The sequence below is a fragment of the Sciurus carolinensis genome, chromosome 9 (genome assembly GCF_902686445.1).
Source record: "Sciurus carolinensis chromosome 9, mSciCar1.2, whole genome shotgun sequence".
Lineage (NCBI taxonomy): Eukaryota > Metazoa > Chordata > Mammalia > Rodentia > Sciuridae > Sciurus > Sciurus carolinensis.
The window spans coordinates 45,030,667-45,045,950 of record NC_062221.1 but is presented as its reverse complement, the minus strand read 5'-3'; the positions used below and the strand labels follow the sequence as shown (position 1 = coordinate 45,045,950).

General features: G+C 36.5%; 1 pseudogene; it reads right to left on the bottom strand.

Moving 5' to 3' along the window:
* Positions 1-7,588: 7,588 nt before the first annotated feature.
* On the bottom strand, positions 7,589-12,174 carry LOC124993599 (zinc finger CCHC domain-containing protein 8-like; annotated as a pseudogene).
* Between the last annotated feature and the right edge of the window lie 3,110 nt (positions 12,175-15,284).

Here is a 15,284-nt window from a genome sequence, read left to right as displayed (position 1 = left end):
CAATGGAATATTACTCTGCCATGAAGAATGATAAAATATGGCATTTGCAGGCAAATGGATGAAATTGGAGAATATCATGCTAAGTGAGATAAGCCAATTTCAAAAAACTAAAGGACAAATGATCTCTCTGATAAGTGGATGAGGACATATAATGGGGGGTGGGAAGTGTTAGCGTTAGGGTTAGGGTTAGGTTTAGGGTTAGGGATAAGGAGGGGTAAGAAAGGAGGAAGGAAGGACTGTATAGAGGGAAAAGAGGGCTGGGAGGGGTGGGGGGAAGGAAAAAAATAACTGAATGAATCAAACAACATTGACCTATGTAAATTTATGATTACACAAATGGTATGCCTTGACTCCATGTACAAATAGAGAAACAACATGTATCCCATTTGTTTATAATAAAAAAAATAAAGAATGATGTTGGCTCTGGGCTTAGCATAAATAACCTTTACAATGTTCAGGTATGTTCCTACTATCCCTATTTTTCTAGTGTTTTGAGCATGAAGGGGTGTTATATTTTGTCGAACGCTTTTTCTATGTCAATTGACATAACCATATGATTCTTATCCTTAAGTCTATTGACATGATGGATTACGCTTATTGATTAATGGATGTTAAACCATCCATGCATCCCAGGGATGAACCCCACTTGATCATGGTGCACAATTTTCTTAATATGTTTTTGGATACGATTTGCCAATATTTTGTTAAGGATCTTTGCAGCTATATTCATCAAGGATATTGGTCTAAAATTTTCAATGAGCAGATTCACTTTCTTCTCAGCAGCACATGGAACCTTCTCGAAAATAGACCATATGTTATCCCGCAAAACAGCCCTTAGGAAATGCAACAAAATAGAGATACTGCCTTGTGTTCTATCAGATCATAATGGATTGAGAGTAGAAATCAATGACAAAATAAAAAACAGAAATTACTCACCTGGAGACTAATTAATATGCTATTGAATGAAACATGGATAACAGAAAACATCAGCAAGGAGATAAAAAATTCTAAGATGTCAATGAGAACGATGATACAGCATATCAAAATCTCTGGGACACTATGAAAGCGGTACTAAGAGGAAAATTCATTGCATGGAGTGCATTTCAGAAAAGGATGAAAAGTCAACAACTAAATTACCTAACATTAGAGCTCAAAGCCCTACAAAAAGAACAGAATAACAGCAAAAGTAGTAGAAGACAAGAAATAATTAAAATCAGAGCTGAAATCAATGAAATTGAAACAAAAGAAACAATTCAAAAAATTGACGAAACAAAAAGTTGGTTCTTTGAAAAAGTAAACAAAATAAACAAACCCTTAGCCATACTAACAAAGAGAAGGAGAGAGAAAACTCAAATTACTAAAATTTGTGATGAAAAAGGAAATATCATGACAGACACCACTGAGATACATACAATATTGAGAAGCTACTTTGAAAATTTGTATGCCAACAAAATAGAAACTACTGAAGACATTGACAAATTTCTAGAGACATATGCTCCTCCAAAACTGAACCAGGAGGACATACACAATTTAAACAGATCAATATCAAGCAATGAAATGGAAGAAGCCATTAAAAACCTACCATCCAAGAAATGTCCAGGACCAGACAGATTCTCAGCCGAGTTCTACAAGACCTTCAAAGAAGAACTCATTCCAATACTTCTCAAAGTATTCCAGGAAATAGAAAAGGAAGGTACCCTACCAAACTCATTCTATGAAGCTAATATCACCCTCATATTCAAAGCAGGAAAAGACACATCAAGGAAAGATTCATCCTTGAAGAAATATTCTTGGTAAACCCACAAAGAAGGAAGAACTGGAAGATCATTTGAATGTTTCTTTGAAGTTCTCTCCAATTCACTGTGATTATTAATGCTTTTTCGGGTCAATATTGGTTTTTTTTAGTTACAACTAGAAAAATGTTTTTGTTATTATCATTCAAAATATTAGTAATATTATCGATTATTATTAAGTGATACTTTTAACATTGCAGTATCAATACATTTATTGATTATAGGCACTATTAATGCACTAATCAGTAGACATAATACATAGCATTGGAAAACTTTTTGAAAACATAAAATATACAATGAAGAAAATAAACATCACTATGTTTTTACTACTGAAAGACAATAGACCAAATATTAATATTTAAAAATATTCATTCATATCACAGATATTATCTCTTGGAAAATTATATGCTAGGCAGTGGAGAACAATACAGATACTTCATAGTATATCTTGGTAACTTTTTCAAATTAATATATGTAGATAAACTTTAATAGCTACTCAGCAAGTGTGCAACTTACTTAGCCATTCTTACCTTGTAATAGAATAAGGCTGTTTCCATGGGGTTTTTTATTCTAACTAGTCAAGAATGCGATATCCATGAGGTCAGAAACTTTCTATTCTGCAATCCCAACTTCAAATAACATTTGAAATTTAGTAGTGAGAAAAAAATATTTACTTACTTTGTTAGTTCACTGAATAAATAAGTATTGTCATACTGTATATCTTCAAATAAAATTCCTTGTGCATTTCTGATTATTCATTGTAAGTTTTTCTAAATACAGAACTTCTTGGCCAAATAGTAACAACTCACTGTTCATTCCTCACTGTATGCATTTTCCACTTTCTTTAACTCCCTTAAATTTTTTTATATGACAACATAAAAATATTCCTGAACATGGTAAAAATGCATGCAACAATACCTTGCTATCTACCTGAGTATAAACCGTTTTCTTAGAGTTTCTTGTTTGTGCATGAAACTTTAAAAAGTTACCTACATTATTTATATGTATTTTAAATTTTTAAAGCAAAATATTATTTTAAAATGAAAAGTAAAACACAGACAAGGAAGTAAGAGAATTAAAGTGCTAAAGTATCAGTTCAGGAAGACCAGGAACCAACCAAGCAAAATCAAAGAGAAAATATGGAATTCATAAAATGCTATTCATAAGATGCCATACACGAAGTTCTCAATATAAAGACACTTAGCCTTCCTACTATCACTTTAAGACCATTTGTTCCAGTGTTTACTCAACAATCTTTCCTCCTTCAAAGTTTATGCTGTATTTAGTGAAACTCTGTATCAGTGCACAAGGGTATACTTCAGCTCCCTGCCTCTTATTAATTCATGATTCCTTTATCTTTCACCATTTTTTTCATCTCTGCTGCCCTTTGAAAAAATACGTCTTTCTTCTCCTTCTTTCAGCTTCTCTCCATCCTACCTAGAGATAAATAAGCAGAATTGTTCTTCAAGATTTGTTTACCTGGATGGCATCATTCTCTCCCAATCCTACCTCAAGAGAACATTCCAAATACCTTACAAACTTTTACTCACTCCAAGGATATCTGCTCTGATCATTCTTTCCCATTATTTTATTTTTTTTTCTCTTTTTACCTAAAAATTGCTTTACCTGGTTCCTAAAAGACACATCCTAAACAGAAGTCAGGATTAAACAACAGAGAATATAATATAGCTGGAGATCCCCAAATTTATATCTCCAGTTTCAAACTCTTCTCTCAAGTTGTGAGCTCAAACATCCAACTTCTGCCTATTAGGCATTTCACAGTTTCAGAAATCGCAAGCCAAATTCTCTCCATACCCCCTAGCGTCTTTTTCTATCATTCTCATTTTGATTCATTAACTACCGTCTCACTCACACTCTTTCTGTTACTAGAAGACACCAACCTTGTTTCAAACTCAGGTCCTTTGCACTACCCTTTCTCTCTGCCTTGAAGACTCTTCCCTAAAATCTGTGCCTGGATGGCTCCTTCATATCCTTACAGTTTCAGCTCAAACATTATGTCCTTAGAGGGATCTTCCCTGACTAAACTATCTAAAGCAGCCCCCTTCTCCATTTCTCTCTGACTACTCCGCTTATTTTATTATCAGTAATTTCACTATTTTGATTTTTATCTTATTTGTTTTTTTCTCTGTTCCTCTCCACTATTTACATGCTCCATGAGAGGAGGGACATTATCTGTCTTCTTTCCCATGTATATTTAGGCAAGAGAAAATTGTTTTTTGGCATATAATAGCTGCACAGTAAAACTTTCTTTGTAACAAATGACTGGATGACATCATTTTGCCCACTGTAGACCACATTATCACTCTTAGTGCCAAATATCCAAGGAAATAATTGGCTTGAGTTTAAAAGCCATGTTGCACCAACAGTACGTAACTTTAATCTTTAGATTCTTATTCAGGGTGATAAAATGTGGCACGAAAATCTGACACCCACAGAGGAAAAAGCAGGTTTGTATATTCTTTTCTTTTTAACTCTGTAGCATATTCTTGAGAGAAATGGTAGACCAAACTGATTCCATTATATAAGGTGATTTTTCTCTCTTTTGACCATGAATATGTGAATTAGAATACATTCTATTTACATACGTGTACTTCCTCCCACAAAAATTCCCTAAGTTTATCATTTGGAGAGGCACAAGGGAAGGGTTTCATTAGGAAGCTAATAAACAGGACTGATTTCAAGTCACCATGTTCTGGAAATTCTGGTTCCTCCTTCTAAAGATAGTCTTCAATATTTTCAACTTAGGAAAGAGAGAATTGTGACTTATTTGGGCCTCAGGTTCCTCTGGAACCATATAGTATAATAGTGGCAACTTCAAAAGCACATGGATTGATGTGTATGGGAGCAATCCCCTTGGAACCACCTTAGCTAAGGGGTACCTTTGGACCTACTAATTCACAGAGATGCCAACGTTTGACAATAGTATTTGATATTCCTTCTCTAGCCTCTACCATCATTGGATTTCTTATCCCAGCTATGAGATCTTTTGTTTTTATTTTTTATGTGTTAGAGCATTGTCATTGGGAAACTTTCTACTTTTCTTACTGAAAGTAGTTACATATAGAATTATATTAAGATATTAACACTTTTCATGAAAATGTGAGCAGAAATATATGAAAAATCAGTGTCCAGAATGCTGGACACACAGTACTACAGGTTATAGTGGAGGCATGAGTGTACCCCAGTGGTGCCACACATTGGACCCATGGGGGCCATTAGTGTTTTTCTTTAAGTGTACCTGAAAATTAATTTAATAAAGCTCTATCCACAAAGATGAATATCAATATAAGAAAGAAGTAACAAAATTAAAAGTGTTGTTAAAAGTGATACAAGTAGTCTGGTAAAGGCTGGCAGCCCCGCCACCGCCATGGCTACTTAGCGAGCAGGAGGCTGCGCCGCCTCCTGTGGAGGCCCAGTTGGCGGCGCTGCTTCCCGACCTGCTGGTCTTCAGGAAGCCCTGAGGATGGAAACCCGAGCTGGTCACTGTCCAGGACGTCCTCCTAGGTGTCCACGACGTCCTCCTAGGTGTCCACGTGATGGGTTTTACAGCTTTAATGGACAGGTCCAGCCTGACGTGCAAATCGGAACCTGACATGGACAAACTGGCCCACATCTTCAGTTATTACATTAGTGACATCGTGGAGCATGTGCTCTGTTTTGGAGGGGATATCCTAAATATAACAGGGAATGTCCTCCTGGCACTGGGGACAGTGGAGAAAAATCAACTGAGTGACATCATTACCCTGGTGGCAAAATGCAGTCTTAGAGATAAAGGAGAAATTTGGGATCTACCATTCCAGAGAAGGCCAGGATCTGCGCCTAAAGATAGGTAGTAATTCTTAAAAGAGTGATCCAATTGGAAAAAAAGAGAACAATCTAAAAGTTTCAAAAGATAAATGACAAACTGAGAAAAAAATATTCATAACGTATAGACAAAGGGTGAATTTCTCTAATATTGAAAGAGCACCTGGAAATTGAAACTAACATGAGAGAAAAATGGGCAAAGACATGAATAAATGCTGCATAGACAAGCACATGTATTTAAGTCTGTATAAAAGATCATCATCTTCATTCATAGTAACAAAATTGTCAGTTGAAAATACACTGAGATACTCTTTCCTACCTGTAGATAGGCAAAAATTCAGATGCTGGAAAACACCAGTTCTTGGCAAGATGTAAGGAATGACTGTTGTCATACTGGTGGAATGAAAAATGGTCAACTTCTATGGAAGGTGATTTGGTAATTTTATCAAGAGTAAAAAGTGCATGGCTTAACCCAACAATTCCACTTCTGAACATTTATCCTATAGGTATGCCTGCATGTGTGAAATGTTGTATGTACAAAGTTATTAATTGCAATATGGTTTGTAATAAAAGATTGAAAACAGCCTAGAGGGAACTGATTAAATAATATGTCTACAGTGACATTCTCTGTAACTTAAAAAACATGTTCATTACAAAAAATTTTCTTGTGTCCCTCTGTACACTCTTTTCTCCCACTATTCCCCTCCCATATCCCCAAGCAAACACTGATCTCCTTTCTGTTGCTAGATATTATTTTGCTTCTTAAAAAGAATGTTATAGGCATGGGAATGTAGTTCATCACATGTGAAATCATGAGTTCAATTCCCAACACTGAATTAAAAAAAAAATGTTATACAACAAGTAGATTCATACCATGTGTACTTTTTGGCTAGTTTTGTTCTGCATAATTAAGAGTTTCATTAATTTCATAGAGTGTATCAATAGTTAATTACTTTTTTGTATTTTTTACTATTATATAGCTATATTATACTATAGTTTGTTTATCTACTAATTTATGGATGGACACTCGCACTATTGTCAGTTTTTTGCTGCTACAAATAAAGCTATTATGAACATCTGTGTAAAACAAAAGTGATACAAGTAAATCACTTACAAAATTCCAAAAATGAGATAGAACTGCTCGTTCCTGATTTTTCTCATTTGGTTGTCAGAATTGAAAATGTTTTCTTTAAAAAAGTAATATGTTAAACTTACATGCAGGAAAACTAGCAACATAGAATGGGAAAACATTTTTCAAAATATTTTTAAAACATTATTTTTTATGGACACTCACAATTCCAAAACAGTGTAGACATTAAGAAACTATGTCTAATACACCCCTGTGTTTGTCAGCTTTGTGATGCTATGACCAAAATACCTTACAAGAACAACTTAGAGGAGGAAAAGTTTATTTTGGCTCATGGTTTCAAAGATTCAGTTCATTGTGGACTGACTTCATTGCTCTGGGCCTAAGATAGGCAGAACATCATACCTAATGGGCAAGAAAGAGGATAGCTCCTCTGCTGACATTGGCCAGGAAGCAGAGTGAGAAAGGGAAAGGGGCCCCAATGGAAGTTGCAACCTTCCAGGAAAATGACCTACCTCCCCTAGTCATGTGCCAGTTATCAATCAGTTAGTCCATTCAAACTAGGGTAAACTTTTTGGGTTATGTCTTTCATAACTGAATGATTTCCTCTGACTGCATTAACACAGGAGCCTTTGGGGGGACACCTCGTATAAATCCCTAGCAACACCCAACAATTTTTGTCAATGAAAATAAAATACAGTAAAACAGTGAACTCAATCTTTCCATTCTCTAAAATAAGCTTGACTTTGGACCACAATTAAATCTTGGGTAGATTTTTAACCATGAGAAGAACCTGTAAGAAAACAGTTATATCCATCCAGTTAGTACTAAGAGAACCCAAAGTTAGAGATAGATAGGCCTTTGTGCTGTCCCCAGCAATTATTCAGAAGCCTTTTTGTTTTTCTGCTGGTTTCAGAAAAAGTTGCTTAAGAAGTTTGTTTTTAAATCCTGATGTGAGATACAGTCCAGTAGATTCAGTCATACACTCAAATCGAAATATAATTCCAGTTTCAAACTTGCTCATACCAAGTATAGGTCTATGAATTTTTGTGTCTGTTGTAGGACTGATGTTCAGATGAAGGAACTTCTAGCTGCTTTCAGATCCTAATGTCACAGTTTGGTACACCATTTCCATCATTGAAAAGAGCACCCGTGGACTCTACCTGAGGAGGCTTTTATTTCCAACAGAGTAATATAGCCTCAGAATCTGAACTTGAGGAATGTTCGACATCTGATTCTTTCTACAAGTGTCAGGCTCATCCTATGTCTGCTTTTAAGGTGTTTCCTCCTCTGGATCAGGGAGGTCTAGCTAGCTCATTTGGATAAGACCTGGAGAGAACAGAATTCCCAGTTGAAGGAATGTTCACAGGAATATCAAAATCACTATTTATGCTCTACCTCCTCCTGGGCTGCCCATATCCAACTGTATAGTTCTTCAAGTTCTTCCAGAGTCATTGTGTCCTCATCCATAGCTGCAGATGTTGTTCTGGCCTGGGGTGAGTCCCTGGGAATCATTAATGGAGTGCCTTTAGGGAGCAAGGAGTGACAATGGGCAGGGGAGTTCTCTGTGGTAGACTTGGAGTGGCAGTGATGGTAGACACTGAAAAGTTTCACCCTCTGAAAATCAGGCAGCACTATCACATGAGTTTAGTTCCATGTTGGTACGGGAGATCACTGGGCTGCTTTTTTAAATTTTATTTTTACAGACTGCATTTCAATTCATTGTACACAAATAGGGTACAACTTTTCATTTCTATGGTTGTGCACATTGCAGATTCATACCATTTGTGTAATCACACATGTACATAGGGTAATGATGTCTGTCTCATTCCATCATTTTTTCATACCCCCTCCCTCTCATTTCCTTCTACATATTCTAAAGTTCTTCCATTATTATCTCATTCCCCACTCCTTCCCCCATTATATATCATTCTCTGCTTATCAGGGAAAACATTTGGCTTTTGGTTTTTTGGGTTTGGCTTATTTCACTTAGCATGATATTCTCCAATTCCATCCATTTATTAACAAGTGCCATAATATTATTCTTCCTTATGGCTGAATAATATTCCATTGTGTATATATACCACAGTTTCTTTGTCCATTCATCTGTTGAAGGGCATCTAGGTTGGTTCCAAAATCTAGCTATTGTGAACTGAGCTGCTATAAACATTGATGAGGCTGTGTTACTGCAGTTTGCTGATTTTAGGTCCTTTGGGTCTAAACTAAGGAGTGGGATAACTGGGTCAAAAGGTGGGTCCATTCCAAGTTTTCTGAGGATTCTCCATATTGCTTTCCAGAGTGGCTGCACCAATTTGCAACTCCACCAGCAATATAAAAGTGTGCCTTTTTCCCCACATCCACATCAACATCTACTATTGTTTGTGTTCTTAATAATAGCCATTCTAATTGGAGTAAGATGAAATCTTAGATTTGTTTTAATTTGCATTTCTCTAATTACTAGAGATGATGAGCACTTTTTCATATATTTGTTGATCACCTGTATATCTTCTTCTGTAGTGTCTGTCTAGTTCCTTGGCCCACTTATTGATTGGGTTCTTTATATTTTTGGTGTAAAGTTTTGTAAGTTCTTTGTAAATTTTGGAGATTAGAACTCTATCTGAAGTGCATGTGGAAAAGATTTTTCTCCCGTTCTGTAGGCTCTCTTTTTACATTATTGATTATATCCTTTGCTGAGAAAAAGTTTTTTATTTGAATCCATCCCATTTATCGATTATTGCTTTGATTTCTTGTGCTTTGGTGGTCTTGTTAAGGAAGTCTGGTCCTAAGCCAACATGATGAAGATTTGGGCCTACTTTTTCTTCCATTTGGTGTAGGGTTTCTGGTCTAATTCCTAGATCCTTGATCCATTTTGAGTTGAGTTTTGTGCAGGGTGAGAGAGAGAGGTTTAATTTCATTTTATTACATATAGATTTCCAGTTTTCCCAGTACCATTTGTTGAACAGGCTCCATCGTATGTTTTCTGGCTCCTTTGTCTAATATGAGGTGATTGTATTTATGTGGGTTTGTCTCTGTGTCTTCTATTCTGTATCATTGGTCTGCCTGTCTATTTTGGTGCCAATACCATGCCAGTTTTATTACTATTGCTCTTAGTATAGTTTGGGATCTGGTATTGTGATACCTACTGTTTCACTCTTTCTGCTCAAGATTGCTTTGACTATTCGAGGTCTCTTGTTCTTCCAGATGAATTTCATGATTGCTTTCTCTATTTCTATGAGGAATGTCTTTGGAATTTTAATTGGAATTGCATTGAATTTGTATAGTGCCTTTGGTAGAATGGCCATTTTGACAATATTAATTCTGCCTATTGAAGAACATGGGAGATCTTTTCATCTTCTAAGATTATCATTAATTTCTTTCTTTAGTGTTCTGTAGTTTTCATTGTATAGGTCTTTCACCTCTTTTGTTAGATTGGGCTGCTTTCTTCTTTGTATTTTTTGGGACCACCAGTGCTGGACTGAGATGGAGACCACTTGCTGCTAGACTTCACACTTGGTGCTTGGAGGTTAGAAGTAAGATGAGTGGCAATCACATCCTTCTATTGGCATCTCTGCATTAGTGTAGAACCAAATATTCTCCATTCATCTGGAAGTCCTCTATGAGTAGATCTGGTAAAACTGGGATAGTTTACCAATTTCCAGAGATCGTAAGGGATATTTTATTCTGTTGTATTTCAACTTGCTTTTCTTCATCAGTTCCATCGTAAATAACAATCCCTGAGTTCTCCATTGGAGCCTCTTTTAGGCATCCTAGTGGGTATTCTGATTGGTGCATGTGATAAATAAAAGGTGAAAGATACTTATCTAAGACCTCTGTACATCTTAGAATTCCTCAATAATAACTCCTGTCTTGAATCTTCCAAATCTTTTTTCTACTTCTGCATGGCATTGATGCTAAAAATTCTGATTACCTGAGTCCACCTGCACCCAAGTTCTCTTTCCTCTTTTCAATTAGTTGAGCAGCATTCCAAGGTACTGGGCAATCTTTTATTTGAGATTATTCAGAGTCACAATTGAAAGAGTGGGGCTTTGTTTTTTATTTATATTTCATTCTAAATAGAGTTGAAGGTTTGCTGATACTTGGGTATTACCTATCCTTGAACTAACCAAGGGTTTTCATTTGTTATCAAGACAAAATTTAATGAAATGAAGGACACTCCCTACAACACTAAAAGCTTCTCCATTGTTTTTAATGATAAAGATTCTTCTATATTATGATCCTCTTCTAAAACAATACTGAATGACTAGAACATGATTAAAGGAAATCTTTTCCACAGAATTAAGTTGCTGTGTCTCAAATCTTTTTACTGTATTTGATACAAATTATTTCTTGATAATAATGCATCAAGATATCATTGTTCATCTATAAAAATTATAATAAACATTCATCTAAGTTAGTATTATGCACAAATATTCCATTCATGAGTAAGAATGTTCAATTTTAAGTTCTTGATTTGTAGAGAAGAACTGCCATATTGTTCCTTCATACTGTGGAATGCATACCTATACCATTGCCTTGCCAACCCCATTCTTGTTCTCATTGCTTTGAAGTGGGTGTGAACAGTCCTTGGGTAAACTCCTCTGGGTGGTAAGACACACCAACAGCCCTTAGTTCTATCAAGTTCTATTACATTCACTGAAGCCTAATTGGAATTTCCATTTGTAAGTTTTTGACTACAGAGTGGAGGGATTTTAGATTTGGGGGATCCAGACAGGTAAACTATATCATTTTTTCAGGAACTAAATCGCAAGACCTCTTCTCTGGTCTGCCTGAATAGTTTACTTGTTCTGTTTGTGTGAAGCTCAAGGAGTGCTCAAGAATGAACGTAAGCTTTTTACCCTTAGAATTTTTGTACTATAAATAAGATTCTCCTTAGGAAGATCTTTGTGTTGTTATAAACTGACTTGACACTCGCAGCTGGATCTGTTTTCCTCTGTTGAACAGAAATAATTTCACAAAATATTAACATCTAATAATACAATTCAGTGACTATGATAAGTCAAAACAAAAACAACACTATTCTGAAATTGCCTGAACACAGACAAAGCATGAACATTTTCAAGCCACAAACTGCCAAATATCTTACTCTTTTAGCCAATATGAGTTACTACTGTGTGGGTGTTTCCCAAAAAACACTTTGATTGTGATTGTCTATTCTTATGAGTGGGATTTATTAAGGTACCCAATTATAGAATCACTCCAGCTTTCTAACAGTACCCATTTTGATGCAAGGCCCTATTTCCCCAAAATATTTAAACTGCAGTCAAAATCCTTTAATAAGACTCTTCTTACACCATCTTATTGAGATACCCAGAATTTTTCATGAGGTGTCTTCTCTCTTGCAACAACAAAGAATATATCCAACTCGTTCAACTGTATGTGTTCCTGGTGGTCTTTGACCAGAGGCATTTTCAGTTCATTATTCCTGGTGGCAACTGGGAAAAATCTCATCTATACCCAAGTAACACTGCATAATGGGAAGTTATGGATCACCTCTGGGTTAATTGACATAGCAGTATACACCATACAATTATGCAGAAAGCTGCAGTTGATAAGATCTGCTGTCGACAGTACTATTTCCTTCTCAAAAAGACCACATATCTAAGGGCGGGGACACTCAAATTGTAATGTGCATGTGAATCACCTGGACGTCTTGTTAAGAAAATGCAGGTTCCTGTTTAGTAGGTTGGAGTAAGATCTGAGCCTTTGCTTTTCTAACAAGCTCTCAGGGGATGTTGAGAATAACAGTTGAGAAGCAAGTTATTGAAGTGCTCATAGGCTGCAGATTTTAGTCTTTGTTTTCCTCTTTTCCTCTTTTAGGGAACTCATTTGACAGCAGCCAGGCAAGATGTGGGGTATATCCCTAAACTACAAATTTCTCCTATTCTTCCTATTTCGAGCAATGGAATGGAAAAAAAAAAAAAAAAAAAAAAAAAAAAGAAGGAAAAAAAAACACCAAAAACCAGCATCTTTGTATTTAATTTAGCAGCGTATACATGTTATGGTTTAGATATTAGGTGTCCCCAAAAGCTCATGTGTGAGACAATGCAAGAAAATTTAAAGGAGAAATGATTGGGTTATGACAGTCTTAACCCAATCATTGAATTAATCCCCTGATGGGATTAACTGAGTGGTAGCTGAAGGCATGTAACCTGTGGCTGGAGGAGGTGGGTCACTGGGGGTATGCCTTTGGGGTATACATTTTGTATTGGTGAGTAGGGTCTCTCTCCACTGCCTGATCATCATGTGAGCTGCTTCCTTCACACTCTTTCACACTCTTCTCACCTCCAGAGAAATGGAGTCTGCTATCTATGGATTGAGACCTCTGAGCCACCAAATAAACTTTTTTTCCTTTAAAATTGTTCTTGCCATGTTTTTTAGTCACAACAGCAAGAAAGCTGACTAGAACAATGTTCTTAATCTTTAGGTACATCTAAGGACAAGAGTGTTTGAGATGCATTTGTAATCAGGTCTATTATCTTGGTTTCTTTGTTTTTGGATTACCCCTTTCCAGATTGAACACTGAGACAAAGATCTGAGAGTAAGACAAGAGATCCCTGTAAAGTAGTAGGGAAATTCTTAGCCAGCTCAAGCTGTTATAATAAAAATACTGCAAACTGGTTTATTTATAAATATTAGGAATGTATTTCTCATAGTTCTGAAGGTTAGATGTTCAAGATCCAGTTGTCAGAATGGTAGGGCTCTGGTGAAGATCCTTTACCAAGTAGCAGATTCTAACTCACACGGAGGAGTGCAGAGACAAGCAACATCTCTTGTGACTTTTATAAGGGCACTAATCTTCATCACAAAAGCTCTACTCTCGTGACTTCAACTTAATCATATTTGTCTCCTAAAGGCAACACTTTTTAATGCCATTGTATTGAGGAACAGGGTTTAAACATATGCATTTTTGGGGGAACACAAACACTCATCCATAAAAATTAGTAAGTTGGGGAAGGAAAGGAAGCCAGTAGAGGGTAAATTATGAAAGAAGTTATGACTCAGGACAATGCATCTTAATCCCATTGGGGAAGTCTGGAAGTCTGTATAGAAAATGCCTTAGAATTTTCTCAGGAGAGAGAGACCTTCATTGGTTGAAACCTGCTTTTTGGACCATTAATACTATCACTTTTTTGAGTTTTATACAACAGGAATTTGTTTGTCACAGTTCTACAGGCTGAGAGTCGCAGATCAAGGAGTTCTAGTTTGTGTATCTCCTGAGGCTTCTCTCTTTGGCTTCTCACTGAGTCCTCATATGGCCTTTTGCCTGTTTATGTGCATCCCTGGAATCTTTCTCCCTTTTCTTATCAGAACACAAATCCTATAACATTTAGGTCATATGCTTGTGATATTATTTGACCTAATTACCTCTTTGGAGGCCCTGTCTCCAAATATAGCCACATTGAGTCTTAGGACTTCAACATATGGAATCCCTATTCTTTTAGTCTGACCTTCCTAGCAGATCTACCTTGCCATCAAGCCAGGAAACAAACAAACAAAAACAAACAAACAAAAAAGCAAACCTCCTGTAAGGAGATGAACTTTTTCACACTGAGTAGCTTTCAGCTTAGAGGTGGACAGTGAGAAGATATGAATACACTATGAACAGTGACTGCTACTTGAGTAGCAGGTACCTTTACTGATACACAGAGATGAAGCAATTCATCCATTTCCTCAAGAACAGCAGATGTTTTTGATGGATAGAAGAATATCCTTGAAGCTAGCTCCTGTCAGAACCAACATTTTCCATGTAGGCTTGGCAGCGGACTTCCTGAGAGACTCCAGTGCATCACCTCAAATAGACGAAAATTTGCCAGTCAGATTGACAAAAGCCCTTTTCTCTTTATCCTCATCAGCTATAACTGCTCTTTGGTAAAAACCATTCTGCAAGTTTAGCAAGGTGAACTCTAGGTATTCTTTATAAGCACTGTATTGATCACTTTTAGTTCAGGAATTAGCAGTGTGATAATTCACACTCTCAATTCTTTCCAGACTTCTTTTTCACTACCACAATTGGAGAAGCATATGGGCTATGATTCAGTAATGATCCTATTAACCAACAGTTCTTCAAAATGATCCCTTAGGTCATTAATCTCCCACAAAGCAATCCTCCTATATTGTTCTGGAAATGCCCTTGAGTCATTTAACATGATGGTGTGCAGCTCCCCTTGGGCACATCCCAGAAACCAGGCATGCAGGGATAGACTTCAGTTTTCACCTCCACCTCTCCTTCCACTCACACGCTAAAGAGGCCACAAAGTGCAAGCAGGCCAACCTTGTTCAAGGGTATTTCAAGGACAAAGCACAGGGGGAAGGAATGAGTGATCATTTTATTTTCTTGTCTCCAGATTTTATTAGGTATTGTACATTACTTATGTTTCATGTGACTAAATATCACTTAGTGCTTGATGCTGGCCTTGGTTTGATGTAAGTTGTAGAGAGTTCTCCTTCATGGATCCACTACTATCAAACCCTGATGCAGGACAAATTACATTGCTGCTTACTAGTATTCCTTTACAATATCTTTCGGGCATGTCAATATCACAATACTGCTCCTGGTG